The sequence below is a fragment of the Adiantum capillus-veneris genome, chromosome 6 (assembly GCF_014529385.1).
Source record: "Adiantum capillus-veneris isolate H3 chromosome 6, ASM1452938v2, whole genome shotgun sequence".
In the NCBI taxonomy this organism is placed as follows: Eukaryota; Viridiplantae; Streptophyta; class Polypodiopsida; order Polypodiales; family Pteridaceae; genus Adiantum; species Adiantum capillus-veneris.
In genome coordinates, this window is record NC_140936.1 from 31,747,206 (window position 1) to 31,765,271 (window position 18,066).

Below are 18,066 nucleotides of genomic sequence, written 5' to 3' on the forward strand. Positions count from 1 at the left end.
ATGTAGACAAGTTTTGGGACCTACAACTCAAAGCCATTGTCTTCAAAAAGTTGGATTTTGGAGAGCAAAAGCAACAATTTTGTGCGGGCTTAACCAAAGAAATGGCGGAGTATGTCAACTCCCAAAGGCCACGTACCACATCGGCAATAATACACCATACGATGGTGGCCTCTCGAATCAATTTCCAAACGGGGGCTAAGAGAAATAATAAGTCCACAAAAAACAAGGGTTCCAACGAGCCTAAGGGGAAGGACAATGTCCAAAATTCTCCTAAGGGCAACACCAACAAAGCTAAAGAGAAGGGAGTTTACAAAGGTAAAAACAAAATCTCTCCTGAAGAGCTTGAGTGTTATCGCAAGGATAACCGGTGTTTCAAGTGCGGCGAACAAGGGCATCCGTACCGCGCTTGTCCCCAAAAGAACAACCGCCAAGATCCTCATAGAGCTACCTTGGTTGAAATCCAAGAGGAGGAGACTCACCAAATTCACCACAAAGGATCTCCTATATGCCATGCTTGGGGAAAGGTAAGAGAACATGATGCTTTTATTCTCTTTGACCCTGTTCTACTCACAATTTTATATCTATAGAGTTGGCCACCAAGCTAGGCATACAAGCCTATGAGATGGGAGATGTCCTACCCGCAGACAGTGCTTTCAAGGGGCAAGAAGCTTCAGTCACTCCCTTAATCGAGAAATTGAGGCTTCATATCCAAAGCAATGCGGACAAAGAGGACTTCTTCTTTAGCATGAGGATGTAATCCTAGGGGCACCATGGTTTGATCGCCTAGCTGCCAATGTTAAATTCCCTCAAAGGAGAATCTTCTTCAAGTTCAGGGAAAAAGACATGTATATAGATGCTAAGGAAATGGGTAACACTATCCCCATTGTACATACGCCAACTTTCAACAAGTCAATAAAGAGCTCTATTTCCGTGTACATGATTTTTTTTAAAGATTCTCAAAATGAACCTAATGCTTTAGCAGAATAAAATAAAAGCAACCAAAAGGAATTAGAGTTATCCAATTTTCTCAAGGGGTTTCAAGATTTTTTTATTGATGACATCCCTTGTGAGCTACCTCCTAAACGAGGTAATGATGACCATGCAATTGAACTTCTTCGAGGAAGTTCACCGCCTAACACACCTCCTTATAGAGTTTCTCAAGCTCAACAAGAGGAGATTATGCGGCAAGTGCATGTGTTAGTTGATAAGGGCATGGTTAGGCCTAGATCATCTCCATTTTGCTCACCTGTGCTATTAGTGCAAAAGAAAGACGGCACATATCGTATGTGTGTTGACTATAGAGCACTAAATAGGATCACTATCAAGAATAGGTTTCCGGTTCCACGGGTAGAAGACCTATTTGATAAGCTACAAGGATCGACCTACTTTAGTAGGATTGACCTAAAAAGTGGCTATCATCAAATAAGGATAGTTGATCAAGACACTGTAAAGACCGCATTTTGCACCACATTTGGTCTTTACGAATACATTATCATGCCTTTTGGCTTGACCAATGCACCAGCCACATTCAACCGCTTGATGGAGAAGCTGTTGAAGCCTCATCGAACCTTCACTGGAGTGTTCTTTGATGATATTATCATCTACTCTAATTCATTAGACGAACACAAGCAACACCTCCATGTAATATTTCAAGTTCTAAGAGAGAATAAACTTTATGTTATTCGAAAGAAAAGTGAACTTTCTTGGAAGAGATTCAGCATTTATGTCACATTATTTCTCAAGATGGCATCCAAATGGATCCATCAAAGTTAGAGGTAATAAACGGATGGCCTAAACCAAAGAATCTTCATGAACTAAGAAGCTTTATAGGTATGTGTGCATACTATAGACGCTTCATAGAAAAGTTCTCACAAATTGCGGGACCATTACATGACTTAACAAAGAAAAGCGTTAGGTATACATGGTCTGCTAAGGAGAACAATGCTTTCAAAAAGCTTATCTCTCAACCTGTGCTTACACTACCAGATCTCTCAAAACCATTTGAGGTCCAATGTGATGCTTGTGGTGATTGCCTTGGAGCTCTTTTGCTCCAAGAAGGGCACGCCATAGTCTATGAAAGTCGAAGGCTCGAGCATATATGAAAAGGAACTCCTTGCAGTTCTACATGCCTTAGACTCATGGAAGCACTACTTATTGGGGACTCCTTTCATTCTGCGAACGGATCACCAAAGTCTTAAGTACTTCATGACGCAGACCAAGATCTCCGACAAACAAATGAGGTGGGAAAATTTTCCTTTTGCAATTTCATTTTCATATTGCTCACATTGCTGGCAAGCATAATCAAGTAGCTGATGCACTCTCAAGACGGTCGAGAGTGAATGTGGTTTCCATAGCAACTCACAATGATCTATCTTCAATGATAGATGAGTATGCTATTGATCCTGATTTTAGAGATGTGATTTCAACCCTTGCATTAGGTAACAAAGAAGAACCATTTACTTTACAAGATGGTTATCTTCTCTATGGCAATAGACTATGCGTTACTAACTCACTACATGAGAAAGTAATGTATGAATCTCATGCTCCACCTTATGCGGGGCATAGAGGGATTCAGTCTACCTTAAAGGGAATTGAAACATATTTCTATTGGCCTACCATGAAAGTGAACATACAAGAGTATGTTTCCAAATGTGTGGTATGCTAAAAGACAAAATTTGATAGAGGGAAGCAACTTGGATTGTTGCAGCCCTTGCCAATCCCTAATTCACCATGGGAGAGCATATCCATGGATTTTCTTTGGATTGCCTAAGTCTATCCATGGGAATACGGGTATATGGACAATAGTAGATAGGTTCAGTAGACAAGCTCATTTTATACCTGTCAAAAAGACTATCAAAGCCCATCAAATGGCAACCCTCTTCATTTCACAAATTTTCAAGTACCATGGCTTGCCCAATGTCCATAGTGTCAGATAGAGATCCTAGAATGACCAGTAATTTCTAGAAGGGCATCTTTGAGAATTTAGGGACAAGGCTAAACTTCTCTTCGGTCTATCATTCACAAACAGATGGCCATAGTGAAATAGCTAACCTAACAATTCTCGATCTACTAAAAGCATATGTAACGGAATTAGATCAAAGATCCCAATGGAAGAAGTACTTACCCTTAGTGGAGTATGCTTACAATAACACTGTACATACTTCCATGGGAAAAGCACCGTTCGAGGTAATTGAGGGAAGATAAAAAAGTCCCTTGCCACTTAAGGTACATGGGAAGATCTTCGCTGCAGATGAGTATAGCCGAGACCTACAAGAATCTTTTCAAAAGATTAAGGATGCTATCTCTATCTCACAACAAAGGCAAAAGGCTACTGCTGACAAGCACAGAAGAGCCCAATCCTTTAAAGAAAATGATTGGGTCTTATTAAAATTCCCCAAGGCTCGATTAAGGCACACGACGGGCAAGAATCCTACGGGACACCAAAAGTACTATGCTAAAATAGCAAAAAGGTACTATGGTCCCTTCCAGATTCTTAGGCCAATCAATGAGATGGCCTATCAACTCAAGTTGCCCAATCATTGGCTCATACACAATGCTTTCCATGTGAGTCTATTAAAGCCTTACAAAGGAGAGCCACCTCAAGAACCAACTACTGAAGACGCACCGGAGATCGAGGACCAAGAGGAGGTGTTGCAGCCTGAGTCCATTCTCTGACATGAAGACAAGGTACTAAGAGGCGGTAAGACTATCCGACGATATCTTATTAAGTTTAAGAATTATCCTTTTGAAGATGCTAGATGGATGCAAGGCATACAATTAAAGGATAACCTAAACCTTGTCAATGCTTACAATACTTCCCAAGAGTAAGCAAATGTTAAAAATTTTAAAAATGAACAAATTTTTTGTCTTATAAGACTCTCTTTTCTTTATTGTGCACAAAAATGAAGTACTATGCATGCTTAGGTCAAGTTTGCGGAGACGATGTTTCCCAAACACCAAGTAGAGCTTGTCACTCTACTATGGAAGATTGATAGGACTAATGGGCAGACATGCTTGCGGCAGCCTCAGGCTCTCAAGCGCCAAATAGACTAGTCATCCAATGTGGAATGATGTCGTAGGGTAACATAGGGATCCTCTACCCATTAAGAAAAGGACTCGTGAATATGCTTTATCTTCTCTACACCATAGTCGAGGACGACTATGATTTCAAGAGAGAGGTAATGTCATAATAATCAATATCTAATTCTCCTAAATGATTTTCTCATGTTAAACTGATCATTTAATATGGGGAAGTGCCAAGGGAGAAAAAGCTAGAATATTGGTTAAGCTAGCAGACCGGCCATAGTAGGGATCCAAAGGAGGGAAAATATGGATCCAGGGGGGGGGGGGGGGGGGGGGCATCTGCAAAATATCCATGTGAAACAATGGGCTAAAAAGACCCTAAGGTTCAGCCCATTAAGACTTCCAAAATGCTAAGGTTCCAAAATTCAAAGGTTGTGTCCAAAGGTCAACCATGGGGGAATTGGATGCTTTGTGTGTGTCAAAAAAGTCTTTACAAATCCCTACTTAGGAGGGGGTGAGCCTTGCTTGTAGGGGATGAGAGAGAAATCCACACACACACACACACAACCTCCCTTTACACAAAGGGAATGAGGGACACATGTCAGCTCCCTAGGCCAGATGCCCACAAGGTGTACCCAATTCCTATTGGATGGCCTTGGAGGTGGACCAATGAGGATTAGGCTAGAGTAAATCTAGTTTAATTAATTTAAAAACACTTAATAAAAGAACTAATGAGAATTAAGTCCTCTCGAAGACTATTGGACAGTCTCCCAAGGGGTCCAATGAGCATTCAATAGCCCAATGGCTTGCCTGATTCCTATTGGCCAGGAGGCAAAGGGGTCCAATGAGAGTTTAGTTGAACTATTAAATTACCTAAAGCTCTCACAAAAGGGGAAAGGGGGACACATGTCAAAAGGCTATCACTTATGCTTCTTAATTGTCATTGGCTAGCCCTAGGCATTAGGAGAAAGCTGGACTCACTTTTGGGACTTTCAATTCTAGAGAGAGAGTGGCGCTCGACCAATGAGGAAGAGGCTAACGTTACGTTGAAAATCGACATTTTGGAGTCAAGCTCTTTTTAAAAAAAGGGAGGAAATTTTATTTTGGTTCATCAAATTGCACAATTTCATGCTTTCAAGGCATAAATGTCGTAAGTCGTACTAACTATGTACCGAGGAATTTCAGAACTTTCATTGAAGACTCTATCTAGTACTTTGTTCCCGCCCAAATATGACTTTGAGTAGCTCTACTTCCCTCTCAAAACTTCTTCCCTTTTTTATATTTGCGCTAACCTTTCTGTGTATTCATTCTACTGCACACCATGTCTACTTCTCGAAGGCCTAGCACTACCATTGACTCTGTTAGCATTTTTAAGAGTTATACTACAGACGATCAAGCATGGATTCCATCTCGTATAACTATCGGAAGTTGGGTTCTACTGCAAACTAGGAGGAGGAAGAGGAGGCAATGCAATGATTTCATGGAGGCTTTCAAGGGTCAAGTTAAAGAGTTTAAAGTGTGTGCACAAAGCAAGCGGGTGAAAGAGGTCCTCATACAACATGCTTTCCAGCATGCAGACTTAAGGTTGCAAACATTTCCTCCAAGTTTTCCAAGGCATCGACCCAACTGTAAGTTATTTCAGCATCTCGCTTAGTGCATGATTATATTCGAATATTAAGTGATGGAGACAATGTCAAGCAAAACTTTGGCACAGCTCAGGATAGATCTTACATGTGAAGAACTTCCACTTTTTCCAGAATTGTATGCATTCAGTCTCAACAATAGAAATGTGCTTACTAAATCGATAAATTTTGATTGTCTTTAATACACTATGACTGAATCTAACTTTTTTCTTCTTTTCAGATTCCAAGGCGCAAGGAGAAAACAACATTGTGCAAGGAGTCACTAACAAATACACTTCACTGAATTGCTTCCACCGGAAGCTAGGTCACATACCCTGTGCACGCAAAGAGCTTTGATGCCATGCAAACCATGATGTACTCTTCAAAATGACTAATGCAGAGATATTTTTTGGTGGTCAAACAATGTTTCAAAAATGTACATTTTCAATGTTTCAAAACTTTACATATTGTGTTGTTCCTGTCAAGAGTAATTTTCTCCCTTTCCCTGCTACTGTCCTCTCCCACGGTTTGTGCCACTCGTCCCTTGCCCTCTACTCCGGTTTCTCCCCTACCCTCTGCTCTCGTTGCTGCTACCTCTGCCTCTGGGGACGCTGGTCTCGGGCATCCTTTCGCGTCCCTCAAAATCATGGGCCTCTTCCATGGCTTCCCATGCTTCTTGCACCTGTGAAGCTTCCCTTTGTTCTTGCTCTTGCCGTCGACGTGCAACCCATTCCTCTACTTCTGTGGCGTCCGCATAATATTGGTGTATTGCTTCTTGCATATTTCAAACTTATTCTTGAGTCTGATTGTGGCGTTGCGTCATTTCGTTAATGCGAGTCTCTTCGAACTCTTCACCTCTCGCCGCTTCCTCTCTTGTGCGTCTGTTTACCGAGATTATAATATGCTAGATGGCCATTACAAAAAAATGTCGCACATTGTTGTTGGTGTAGTTATGTAATCAAAGTTCTTGTAGAAGCGTGATACAGACATCTGCTGCTTCATACATACGTTGCAGCAAACAATAAAACAACAGATTACTTACGTTCGGTATATCCATAATTTGACTGATAAGCAACACGGCATTCAACCAGGTTCGCCAGCCACAACTATAGTCATCAGTCTGCGTGGACACGGTTACCCATTCATGCTTGACTACATTTCCTAGATCATGTTCTAACAAAAGATGCTCTACACAACATACAAGTTTTTTCGCGGCACTACATACATAACCACTTGAGTCAGCAACACATTGCAAAGAGACACTACACTGCTTTCCAAATGTACCCAAATGGACCTTACATTTTTACACGACCGTGAAACGCCTTGCTTTGCCTTGAGTTTGCATAGTAAACAATCTTAGCTTCCATGTCAAATAACATCAGACTCCAATGATCACTACAAAGACACCATCAAAGATGAGGAAAGATTCGCAATGCAAGATGTTTTTTACAAGGCAAGAAAATACTCACGATTGATTGTACACAGTGACTAGAAAGCGCGCTAGATCAAAGTTGGCTATGCTAAACCAGTTCATCAGACTCAAAAAGGAAACTGAGTTGTTCTGCAGATAAGGCGATATCAACGGATCTATTACGTATACTTTCTCTTGAACCTTAGGGGGCAGAAGCGAGAAAGCGGGGCTAACATGAAAAAATGGCAAAGATTAGACTTGAACACCAAGTGAGTCAATACCGAGCGAGTGGGGCAGCTATCGAATTCCATACGCCACTGATTCCCTTGGTATTGACCCATGTCTTGGCTGAAATGAAGAAGAACTTGACGACTATCGCAAAGACATGGGTCAATACCGAGCGAGTCAGCGGCAGATTCCAATTCCATAAGCAACTGACCCATTTGGTATTGACCCATGTCTTTAAGGTAGTGAACCATTATAAAGAAAAACTTGGCAACTGCCATGGAGACATGGGTCAATACCGAGCGAGTAGTACAAAAATCCAATTTCATTAGCCACTGTCTCGCTTGGTATTGACCCATGTCTCGGTAGAGACCCATTTAATGAGCATAAGAATTCAAGAGCATGTGAAGTACCAGAAAGCAACATTGATGACCTCATTTGTTGCGAGCGAGTCGGTGAAATTGCGCATGCACATGAAGTCTACATTATGGAGGTTGGTAATGCAGGCCTCCTCTAACCTTGCAGGCAGCTGTATGTGTGCATGCAGAGGTGCTGAGCTCAAAAAAATTCTCAACTCCTCTTCATTCTCCTCGTTGATTTGATCTAAAATAATTGACTCAATTGATACGTTGGATGGCCCTTCTGATGCAGAGCCTTGTCCTTCCCTTTCTTGAGCTAGCTCCCTGGCTGCCTCAGGCTCCTCCCTAACAGCCTCAGGCTCCTCAGGCTCCGGATCATTTTCCTTCAATATTGGTTGATCCATAGATGCCTTAGGCTCCACCGTGACCTGCTCTTGTCCCTCATCATCCACGATGGGCTGCGGATCCTCCATGACTTGCTCATTTTGGTGTCTAGCTGGCTCCTCAATAACTGTCTCTGTTTCTTCCATGACTACCTCGGGGTCCACTCTAGCTTGCTCTTGGCCCTCTGCGGCTATCTCAACCTGCCCATCTGTGTTGTTTCTCTCGACCTGTGATCGGGTCCTTCTGTTGTTTGTTTCACCCCTAGACGGCTCTGTCTGTCGTGCACGAGGATGGAGAGGGGGGATGTTGAGAATATCCATGGTTCGGCTATCCCGGATAGGCACTGGTTGAAGCAACCCATCGTAGCAGAAACGAAGCCTACGAAGAGTATCAAAATCCCGCGGCATGATAGTGACGCGGTGTGCATGGGAAGCCAGGATATATCTATCGTTGAATAATTCCACGAGGGAGTCTTCAGTAATTTCTTGAAGGCAGAGGAGTGCACTGCTGGCCCATCGCATGCCGACTCTCCACTGCTCGCAAATCTCCCGCACTACTCGCTGGAAAGGGAGACGTGGAATAGCAGGTTGAACGTGTTGTTCTATCCTGCGCAGCTCTTGCAGTACACCTCTGTGCGCCTCATATCGGCGTCTTCTTGCTTGAGCATTCAAAGATTCACTTGTTGCCCTCCTAGCGCAGGCCTTTACACGAGGCATCTCTACAAATACAATAACACCAAAAGACAATTCATTTTTCAGCACAAGGGACTTTAGATTTAAGAAAAGGTCAGTACCAAGCAAAAAGATGGATAGAAAAGAGTTGCCTTGCCTTATTCGCTTGGTAGTGACCTCAAAAAATAGTAATGGTGGACATGACTTATATTTTCTGAGGTCACTACTGAGCGAATAGGTGCATAGGAAAGAGTTTGCCTTGCCTTATTCGCTCGGCAGTGACCTCAAAAGATAGTAATGGTAGACATGACTTATATTTTCTGAGGTCACTACCGAGCGAATAGGTGCATAGGAAAGAGTTTGCCTTGCCTTATTCGCTCGGTAGTGACTTCAAAAATAGTAATAGCAGATCACTTACATTTTCTGAGATCACTACCAAGCGAACAGGTTTGCAACCCCTGCAACAAAATACCTTATTTGCTGGGTGGTGACCTCAGAAAAGTGTACAAGCAAGCGAGCAGGTTTGCATCCGCTGATACAAAATACCAATGTGAAGGAGATCTTAAATCGATGCGGTTCTAACTGTCATGTCGTTCCCTCCCATCACCTCCCCTAATATCGGAGGGATGGTACCATTGATTCTCTCTCCCATGTCCACCTCTCATGAAACCTCATGGCAGTACCACCCCTCACAGACCACTCACTCATAAGCTAGAGCCCAGGCTCTGCTTTTTAGGCATGTCTAAAAGTCTATTTAAGAAGTAGTTGTTTCAGAACCTCCCTCAGGGTTTCGCAGAACAACTAAAAGAAGCTTAGGATAGTGGCAATGTCTTTCCAAGGTATACTCCCACAGCGCCAGCAACACTGCATTTGGGCCCTCCTCATGAGGTCCCCCCTTTGCCCTCCCCGGATGTTACCTTTAATGTTCTCGATCGGCACAGCTCGGGAGTGGCTGTTGTCAACACGGGAGTCAATTCTCAAGGTAAGCCGCTCGTAATTCTTTGTTTTCTGCTCCCAATTTCCAAGCTCCTAGTTTGAAGAGCTTACTTGCTAAATGCTCTGTGCAGGATGCTAGCCTAAAGCTGCAGCAAATGCTCATCGTCAGGCAGAGGGTCTCAATCCTTAAAAACTCTCTGGAAGCAAGAAGGCCTAAAGACATGCAGTGATTGCTCACCGAGAATGGCTCTATGGAGGCAATCATTAATTGGCTTCACGAAATGAAGGATGAAGTGCTTGAGCTAGCCAGTAAATATGAGGAAGCCATTAACTTTGCAAACAGGCTTTGTGAAGAGATAGCCTGGCTATGAAGAAACCCCCGGAAATTAATAGGCCACTCTTTGTAAAGTCTGAAGTGTTTTCTAACTCAAACCCGGTGTTCAGTTGTAATTTTGTTTCTTTCTTATAAAATCAAAAGTCGTATTTGGCAAAAGAAAACCCTAAATCCGCAACAAGCAGGGGTTACCTTCCCCTTATTTGCTTAGTATGGACCTCTGTACTAGCAGACATCACTTAACTTTTCTTTTGGTCAGTACCAAGCGAATAAGACCCTTCGGACTAAGTGACCTTACCTTATTCGCTTGGTACTGACCAACTACACAAAATACAAGCGCACAGGACCGAAATCAAAAGGCGTATTTGGCAAACGAAAACCCTAAATCCGCAACAAGCAGGGGTTAACTTCCCCTTATTTGCTTAGTATTGACCTCTGTACTAGCAGACATCACTTAACTTTTCTTTTGGTCAGTACCAAGCGAATAGGGCCCTTCGGAGTAAGTGACCTTACCCTATTCGCTTAGTACTGACCAACTACACAAAATACAAGTGCACAGAAGGGTAGTAAGTAGCATACCTCTTCACTATGTGTAGAGTTCCGCATCGCTGAAGCATTGCAGAAAAAGAGTAAGAGAAGGAGGATGCCCGAGAGTAAGAGGTGATGGAGTTTGGTTACCGCGTAGCGTCGATGGGGGTAGAGTTAATTAGAATGATGCGCAGTAGAGGACGCGAAAAGAGACAGAATAGTTGAAACTTGAGATGTTTGGCGGGGGTAATGCCTTAACTTAGAATGCTTACCTCGGGGAGGGTGACAAATTCACTTATGCGCGAGATTGCGGTTGGTAAATTGTACTGCATGGGAATCTGAGACCATTTAATACTAGTTGTCCTTGAGAGCGCAGCCCACGCGCCTTTTGAGTGACCGCTAAGGGTCAGAAAGACGCCAATCGCCCTTGCAGTTGCCATCTCCATCTCCATCTCACACCTTCTGCTTGGCCACCTCTCGTGCCTTTGCCTTTTCTGCGCCCTTCCCCTTGGCCAGCTCTCGTGATCCTGCGTTTAGAGTCAGACGCCGATCGCCCTTGCATTCGCCATCGCCTTTGAATTTTCTACGCCATCACCTTTGCATTTTTTGCGCTCTTCCCCTTCGCCAGCTCTCGTGATCCTGCGTTGAGTGACCTCCACTGGGTCAAGTCCTTTGCTGCTGCGTCGCCGTCGCCATTGCCATCGCCCCCCTCTAGTTCTTGTTGTCGGTGGCCTGCGACATCACCATCCAACTTGGCGCCATTGGATATTGCAGAGACAGGTTCTTTCTCCCTGCCTCTCCCCTTCCTATGTGTTGTTAACTGTGTGCGCACCGAAGCCACTGCGCTAGGGTAAAAACGCATGCATGGTTGGAATAATTACTCATTATGTGACCGTATCGCATTCATGGTTGGAATAATTACTCCTTATGTGACCGTGCCTGAGTTTGGGCATAGTGAGTGAGTATGCCTATAAATCTATCACTGATAATTCTTATCCATCTGTTCCGAATGCCACAAGACAGAACCAAGAAAATAGGGCCCTTTGGAGATTCTTGGGGGCTCTACTCGCTTGGTACTGACTCAACTAACGTCACCACTTATGAAATTAGCGCACGGGACATAACCCGTCGATAGGGCCATTCGGTGATTCTTGGGGGCCCTACTCCATTGGTTCTGACTCAACTAACGTCAACTCTTATGATGTTAGCACACGGTACAAAACCAAGCGAATAGAGTCCTTTGGAAATTCTTGGGGGCCCTACTCGCTTGGTTCTGACTCAACTAACGTCAACTCTTATGACATTAGCACACGGGACAGAACCAAGCAAATAGAGTCCTTCGGAAATTCTTGGGGGCCCTACTCGCTTGGTTCTGACTCAACTAACGTCAACTCTTATGACATTAGCACACGGGACAGAACCATCAGGCAGAGGGTCCTTCAGATATTCTTGGGGAACCTACTCACTTGGTTCTGACTCAAGTAACGTCACCTCTTATGACATTAGCGCACGGGGTCGAACCAAGGAAAATGGGACATTGAGGGGTACTCGAGGCCCAACATTAGCTTTGTTATGACACCAAATAGTTTTGGCTTTCTTTTTCTTTCAGTCATGGGGATCATAGTCCTAGAGACAGACATGAGCAAGGATACATGTGAAGAAAAACTATTCACATTCTTATATAACGCCCGTGCTCATCACTGTGCACTAGAACTATCAGGAATGTTCAATGCAGAGTTTTCTATACAGAGGATTATAAATTGCTCGTTTGAGTACCTACAAAACCATTTGCAACAGTATGAGGCAGTCACTTGTGACAATTCCATGACAGTCGATGGCATGAGATATGTGCACCCTGCCGACCTTGACCTTGACAAGAGTTCTTCAAGGAGACTGAATCGCTATCTTGAAAAGTGTCCATCCAATGCACTGCTTGTACAAGACAGGTGTATGAAGCACTTAAAAAAATGTCTCTTATTGGAATTCTACCATGGGTTTGTCTGTTACTTATACTTGCAGACGGATGGCGAGTCAGAGACTTCGCAGTCAACAACTTTCGGTAGTTGTCCATTGGCACCGGAGGAAGAGGTAGAGGATGTGGAGGTGCAATTCAACCCAGAAGAAGAGCAGGAAGAGGTACTAAAGGAAACATTTGATGCGGGCTTAACTCTTGTTTCTCTTGCGGATGTAGCAATAGGGTGCAAGCAAGAAAGCCCAAGTATGGAAGAGACTTTGCCTCTGAATTGTGCTCCCAGCTTTGCTATGGCGGGTGACATCCACTATGTTCTGCTCACAGATATCATGCATGAGCTCAATATATGGGAGGACTACTGCCTAGCTGCAATTGCAAATTTTTGTGAGTCAGACATGGGGTTTGTGGATGATGATGGAGTGGACCAATATCTTATTGCTGACACAACTGTCCGCGACTTACAGTTCACTTCAGGGTCGCAACTGATTAAAGATACGTTCAATGAGGTGAAGTTCGGAGAGGCCAATTTGCCAACAGATGAGCAGTTTGAATTGACAACAAAACAACTCGGCTTGGAAAACATGGGTAGACATGTGGCACCCGAAGATCATGTAATGAATAGTCAGTCTATTCACTTGTGGGGGAGGTCGATGCTGGAAATGGACGAGAATCAGATGGTAACTTTTGTTGTGCATTCAGATGGTATTAGAGATGGCCGAGTGATAAAATATCATGAGCATTTTTTTTTTCTGCCAGGTGCTAGTGTATGACGATAGTTTCCTTAGAAGAGCGGGAGGCTCACGGCAAGGGCTTGTCACTGGAGTCCAAGGCAAGGATGCGGCGTTGTCTCACTACATCGGGCATTTCGACCACAAAAAGGTTTGTAGAAACAATTCAAGTACTTGACAATTGTACTCATGTCACTTACGGCTCATAAATTCATTGCAATTATTATGTAGATCATAATATACCACAAGGAATACTCCGATGACAATGTAAAGTTCCCACTATTTGCAATGAAAGCTATTACAAGATTGTGTGGTGGGCACCCCTTCCCACTAAACACAGAAAGAGTAATTCTGATTGAAAAACAGTTTGCTCTACGTGTATTTGGCATTGGGTATGGGTGCCAGGCACTCAGAGCCCCCTATTTCATGTCCTACACAGCTCAGGCTCTGGCTGCAGGGGTTGAAGACCCGGAAATCTTAGATCCATACAATAAGCGGCTGTTTCTCAGGGAAAAAAGACGCATGATGCCCGTGGGGATGTTGCCATCAACAGAGGAACGAGCTCGTCTACAGAGCTTGCACATCGAAGAGGTACAAAGTGAGGAGGAAGGAGGTGCATCAAAGAGGATAAAAACGACGGGCTCACGTCCATATTCTCCCGCTCCTGACTCATGACCGGCGCCACCTCGCATGGCGCTCCATCGCATTTGAAGCTCCCCAAGACATCTGTTTCTTCTCTTTGCGGATGTGTTGTAAAGACCGTGTAATTTTTGAACTCTTAAGAAGTTCCTTCTGCCTTGCTCTATGAATTAGTCGTCTATAAGTCCATTGGTGTAACTCTAATAGGCTATTGGCCTTTTCTTTTCCTCCCCCATGTCGAGTGTGCTTAAAATAACCTGTCTTGCCATGTAGTGGGTTTTTTCCATGCCTTGTGTGGACCATATTGATAGTGAGCTGTATGTATTGGCAAAATATGGACCATGGTTGAACAGTATGTGCTGCATTGAAATAAAACAAAATGGTCAGTTGAGTACAATTTAAAATTTTGTTTCGTATACGTAGAATGCCAACCTACCATGTATGTGTGATATGTTGCCCACCCCACCCTGTAAGGTAATCCTTTTTCCAATCCAGCAAGGCTGCTTGAAATGATGTGAGCTTACTTTGGTCACAAGAATGTTGCTCAAGGTAGTGGAAAATTTTATCTATTGATTTCCACACGTTCGCCTTGTGATTCTAGATTGCCCCACCACCAGCATTGTCTTTAACCACTTTATGTAACTTTTTTCATTTGTTGAACAAAATTCTCCTTTCTTCTGTATTTGAATCTTTGAGGCTAAACCCAAGAAACCTTCTTGCCTTCACTCCGCCTATCGATGCTTTCCTCGGTACCTTGTACCGACTTTGAGACACCTTAGGGTCCTCTTCAATTTGGACATTGCCTCCATGCAAACCAATGTCTGAGAGCACTCCCTCTAATGCTTTGATCACTCTTTTCGACTCACTCTCTGGCTTTAATGTCCATACAAAACATATGTACAAATGAACCACCTTTTCAATTATTCGACAGACTGCATGAAGTGTATAGACGTGAACTCTACTCAGAGGAATATCAAGCACTGGTTTAAAAGTTTTATCTTGAAGATGTCTGTTGGGAGATCTAATCCATTGCACACTCTCAAGTGATTGTGCATCAGCCATGCAATATAAGCATGGATTTGCCACAGCTGCTCCGTGTGTTATGTTGTACATACACTTAAGAGTCTTTAAGTCACCTGCCATATGCCATTCCATTGTGTAGTCGCCAAATCCTTCCACTGAAAGAACGGCTCCATTTCTTTGTTCACTAACGATAGAAGGAATTTGGGTTTGACTAAAAACCCAATCGAGGATTTCAAAATTTTCCTTATCAACCTGCAGTGAAAAATGAAAACACAAAATCAACAACCAAATAATCAATATTTTTGTTATCAGAGATTGAACGAAGTATACCTGAAATGATCCTAGAGATAGAATGTTGTTTTCTGATTGCACGCTGAAGTATCGTGGATCCTCTTTCGTTATTGATGGATCCAGAGCTTTGTTCATGAGGGTAATGGTGACTCTCTCCAACTTCTTGTTCTTCAGGACCTCACACTCGTCGAGCTTCAAAACAAACTTGAGAACCCCACCGCACTCGTCTTGACTGATGTCAAAGAAGTGAACTGCATACCTTTGCAATGCTTCAAGATCAACGAAGAGGTTGTTGTGCTCGTTAAACTGTACCTCTCTGCCGCCCTTGTCTAAGAACGTTGCTTCAATATGGAATGGTGACCCAAGTTTCTCAAACACCTCATCGTTTACGTGCCGACGAGCAGCCTTTACATGTGATGGCTTTGGGATCAATGGTCCTCTCTGTAGTTTATTTTGAGATTTTTTAGCTAATGCTTTGAAGAGTGCCCTGTATCCCATCTGCGAGATGCCACTCTCATCAAGTATTGCTTGCACTTCCATTGGTTCCAGCTGATTCTCGTTCATGAAGGAGGTAAGTAGCCTCCCTTTCAACTTACGAAATTTTTTCTGAGTTATCATCTGTTCAACTACTTCTTTTGGAACTAGACGGCTATAATGCACTTCGGCATTGAAGCCTGCACCGTTCGAGTTTGGATGCAGTAAAGACCTGCCAAAAAAGCACAATGCGTTATGATCATGTACAGGAAAGTAAGTGTATCCACTTTGTAATGAAGCACATTGAAGAAAAAAACTTCGACTTACCTGAAAGCTCGTATTTGTTTTTTCAGGCCACCACTACCAACCTTCTCAAGGTTGCACAGATCTCGTTTCCCAAAATTGTCAAGGGAGGCACCAGGGGACCGAGGCTGTGTGGGAACAGGTCCCAGCCCACTCCACCTCAGCTTTAGCAGCTAGGGGGTGCCCTCTTGCCTTGTGGGAGTCTTGGGAGAGTTTCTAAGACTGCTACTAAGTGTGAGAGTCAGTTAACCAAGCCAACTGGACACTTGGTGGGTAGGCAACTGGACTTGCCATGCTTAACTAGAGAGACTCCTTGATGCAAATAGCAACCCAAATCGATTTTAAGCATGAGGAGACCTATTTAAAGGGGTGATCACACACACACACACACACATATGCTCATACACACACCCAGTACACACACACACACACACCTTGGGGAGGTGCTGCCGGCACACACACTGTTTTTGAAGGAGAAGCAAGGAGGGAGATGCTGCCGAAATTCTCATCTTGAGGATTCATTGGATCAAAAAAATCAGAGGATTCTCAGCCCCTAATCACGGTAATTATGGTTTAATTACGGCTCTTCTTTATTCTCATCATTACTCTCTCATATTCTTCGTCTATTATGCCTACTTTTAGCTATAAATTCCAATAGCTGCTCTCTAAGTTACATAGCTATACTCCCTTGCATAATCATCATTAAATTAGCTAAATTATTCAGCCATTCATCATCCTTAATCAAGGATTAATGCATGATTAGGAAAGATTTCTCTCTCTAGGTAGCATAGTTAATAGATTTCTAGCTACTAGTAATAATGTAGATTTGATGGAATTCACTCTTTTATCATTCAATAGTATTGTAATTAAATTAGACTCAATCTTAACCCACATTAAAATGTGATTAAGGCTGAAAATTAATCCGTCATTAGGCAATTAAGAAGAGATTTTTCTATCACACATGCCTGCGGTAATTCTGCATCTTCAAATTGCTCTGGGAAAGTGATTGAGCTTGCTTACTTCATCTTCTTGTAAATCAATTAGTAAAATTCTGAATTTCTTAATCATCTAAGCCAAGTGATTAACTTAGAGCTAGTTCCTATAGGGCAAGTAAAGAACTACCTATAAAATTGCTAGGTCTCGAAGGGGAAATCTAAACTCTTGCATAAGGAGGATTCTTTAATAAATCTAATCTGTCAATTGGTTTGTTATGATGCTCTTGGACTCTAGCTCTTTTTCAAGTTTATCATTTAAAGTAGTGAGTAAAATGGCCCCGGTTAAGAGAACTCGCTTCGGTGGTGCCCACGATCGCGAGGCGGGAACAAGCAATGTCAATGGAAAGGGAAAAGCTCCCATGGACGAACAAATATCGGCCATCACACACGCCATTGACGAAGAAATGGAAGAGGTAGGTCATAATTTTATTCAAGTCGTTTGAATTAACATTGCACACGTTTAGTTAGGAATGAACATATTCCCAAAACATGTTGGAGAAATCCGACGAAAACCTCGGCATTAAACTCATTTGTACATTAAAGTCTAAAGTAGGAAAGAAATGATTGATGGGTATGTTGAATGTCTGCTAGAGAAAATTTATCTCGACATGTTCATTTTATTTCCAATGTTGAATCAGTCCTGACCCCCCTACTGATCATAGGGGGCAGAGTTCCTCGTTAAGGGCTCTTGAATCCACGACTTGCTTTCTATGCGGTGGATAACCATGACTTGCCTCTATGCGGTGGGAACCCACGTCTTGCTTTCTATGCGGTGGGAGTGTCCATGTCGTGCTTTCTATGCGGTGGACATACCTAGTTGTATGGGCAGCTAGGCGACAACGGGAGGAGTAAACTCTCGATGGAGGGGGGATATTGTACCTCCAAAACATTGGAATTTTAATGAATAAGTTTGAGTAGAATTTTTACTAGAATACTGTCTTGGTGTTGTTTGCAATACTGGTTGAAGGGCTGTCTTAACGAACAATGTGATTCGGAATTAATCAAGGAATGTTTATAATGAACAACCATTGTGGTAGTAATTATTTCACACAAGGAAGTGTGAGTGTGGGGGTGGAAAGTGGGGGCTTGGCTCAGGTTACCAATGCCTATGGGTGGTCCTGATTGGTCGAGAACTCTCTGTCCCCATA